We start from the raw sequence: 3,065 nt of genomic DNA, 5'->3' as shown, positions 1-3,065 counted from the left end.
AATTGTCTGTGCATGAAAAAAAGATTTGTAATAACAAACACCTAAAAACAGAACATACTACTGCCTAGGCCTGAATAATTATTAGACCTAGTTTATCAAAACAAGTACATAGTAAAGTACACAGCAATTCAGTGCTAAAGAGGCAACAGTTCTGAATGTGACAAGACAGGTTATCTAGCTGAGTGAAATGCAGTGATTTCAGCTAACCTAATTGCCATAGATGGGGGAAGGTAAACAGAAAAGGACATACTTGAAATGTAACCTTTTCACACTTCCTCTAAGAAAGCCACCCCTGCTGAGAGTTTGTGTAATCTGACGTGCAGTATGGTAAGAAGGCAATTTGAAAACCTTGCCTCTGGGTGATCATGTGACTTAAACAGTGCTAAAATGTAAAACAAACTGCTCTCAGAAAGCTAAAAAGAGAATGGCATAGTGCCCCCTTTTTAAGAAACCTTGTAAACTGCAATAGCCCCCGCTACATTCAAAATCAGTTTCTCTCAGCATTTTAAGCAGAGTAGATTGCACACAAAAAACATTTGCTAAGCTTTCTCTTTACGGTGCTGTGTGTAATTAAGTAGGTCACCATTTTGGTCAGCCATAGGGCTCTTTTTTTCCTACTTGAGTGTTTGCCTTCTTCCTTTCTAACTTAAGTAAACTGATCTCCTTACATTAAGAGCTATAATACTTACTTTATAGCTTTAGGATACCTTTTAGGAAACCTGGTAAACTGCAGTAGCCCCGCCTACATTTTAAAATCACTTTTTCTCAGCATTTGAGCAGTGCAGGTTGCACACAAAAAGCATTTGTTGCTTTCACTTACAGTGCTGTAATTAAGCAGGTCACCATTTTGGTCAGCTATAGGGCTTTTTTCTACTCTGAGTGTTTGCTCTTTCCCTGTAACTTAAGTAAACTGACTCTTACATTAAGAGCTATAATACTCTACCTTATAGCTTTAGGACACCTCTACATTAAGAGCTGTAATACTTACCTTATAGCTTTAGGGCACCTTAGGAGACCTTTTGGAAACTACAATAGCCCCGCTTACCTTCAAAAATCATTTTCTCTCAGCATTTAAGGACAGCAGGTTGCACACAAAAGCATTTGTTAAGCTCTCACTTAAAGTGTTGTGTAATTAAGCAGGTCACCATTTTGGTCAGCCAAAGGGCTTTTTTCTAATTGGAGGTTTGCCTCCTTCCCCTGTAACTTAAGTAAAATGACTCTTACATTAGGAGCTATAATACTCTACCTTATAGCTTTAGGACACTTTAGGAAACCCCTGTAGAACTGCAATAGCCCCACTACATTCAAAATCAGTTTCCTCTCAGCATTTAAGCAGAGTAGCTTTGCACACAAAAAGCATTTGTTAGCTTTCACTCTTACAGTGCTGTGTAATTAAGCAGGTCACTATTTTGGTCAGCCATAGGGCTCTTTTTCTACTCTGAGTGTTTGCCTCCTTCCCTGTAACTTAAGTAAACTGACTCTTACATTAAGAGCTATAGTACTTTCCTTATAGCTTTAGGACACCTTAGGAAACATTGTAAACTGCAATAGGCCATACATTTAAAATCAAGTTTCTCTCAGCATGTAAGCAGAGTAGGTTGCACACAAAAAGCATTTGTTAAGTTTTCACTTGCAGTGCTGTGTGTAAATAAGTAGGTCACCATTTTGGTCAGCTATATGGCTCTTTTTTTCTACTTGCAGGTGGTAAACTGACGACTTACATTAAGAGCTATAATACTTACCTTTATAGCTTTAGGACACCTTCCACGGGAAACCTTGTAAACTGCAATAGCCCCGGGCTACATTCAAAATCAGTTTCTCTCAGCATTTAAGCAGAGTAGGTTGCACACAAAAAGCATTTGTTAAGCCTTCACTTGCAGTGCTGTGTAATTAAGCAGGTCACCATTTTGGTCAGCCATAGGGCTCTTTTTAACAGGTGGGTGGTGGTGCGGTGGCGTTGGCCGCCTCACAGCATAGACATTGCCCGCTAGATTCTCAAGCGTCTGCTGACAGCGTGACGACATGCGTGAATAGGCGTGCCTCCTTCGATTTGAAGGTTGTGTGTTAGGCCCGGCAAGCCAGCATGTAAAACTCTGCCAATCATTGGACGGAGTTCACAGCTGTGGCGACCCCTAACCGGGAAAAGCCGAAAGACACACACACACACACATAGGGCTCTTTTTTCTACTTGAGTGTTTGCCTTCTTCCCCTGTAACTTAAGTAAAGTGACTCTTACATTAAGAGCTATAATACTTACTTCATAGCTTTAGGATAACTGGTAAACTGCAATAGCCCCGCTACATTCAAAATCAGTTTCTCTCAGCATTTGAGCAGTGTAGGTTGCACACAAAAAGCATTTGTTAAGCTTTCACTTACAGTGCTGTGTAATTAAGCAGGTCACCATTTTGGTCAGCTATAGGGCTCTTTTTTCTAACTGAGTGTTTGCCTCCTTCCCCTGCAACTTAAGTAAACTGACTCTTACATTAAGAGCTATAATACTTACCTTATAGCTTTAGGACACCTACAGGAAACCTTGTAAACTTCAATAGCCCCACTACATTCAAAATCAGTTTCTCTCAGTATTTAAGCAGAGTAGGTTGCACACCTAAAAGCATTTGTTAATCTTTCACTTGCAGTGCTGTGTAATTACAGGTCACCATTTTGGTCAGCCATAGGGCTCTATTTTTACTTGAGTGTTTGCCTCCTTCCCTGTAACTTAAGTAAACTGACTCTTAAATTAAGAGTTATAGTGCTTTCCTTATAGCTTTAAGACACCTTAGGAAACATTGTAAACTGCAATAGGCCCGCTATGTTCAAAATCAGTTTATCTCAGCATGTAAGCAGAGTGGGTTGCACACAAAAAGCATTTTTAAGTTTCACCTTGTCGTGCTGTGTAAATAAGCAGGTCACCATTTTGGACAGCCATAGGGCTCCTTTTTCTACTTGAGTGTTTGCCTCCATCCCTGTAACTTAAGTAAATTGACTCTTGCATTAAGAGTTATAATACTTGCCTTATACCTTTAGGACACCTTAGGAAACCTTGTAAACTGCAATAGCCCTGCTAT

The sequence above is a fragment of the Protopterus annectens genome, chromosome 1.part0 (assembly GCF_019279795.1).
Source record: "Protopterus annectens isolate FY-2018-M chromosome 1.part0, PAN1.0, whole genome shotgun sequence".
In the NCBI taxonomy this organism is placed as follows: Eukaryota; Metazoa; Chordata; order Ceratodontiformes; family Protopteridae; genus Protopterus; species Protopterus annectens.
This window is presented reverse-complemented; position numbering follows the sequence as displayed.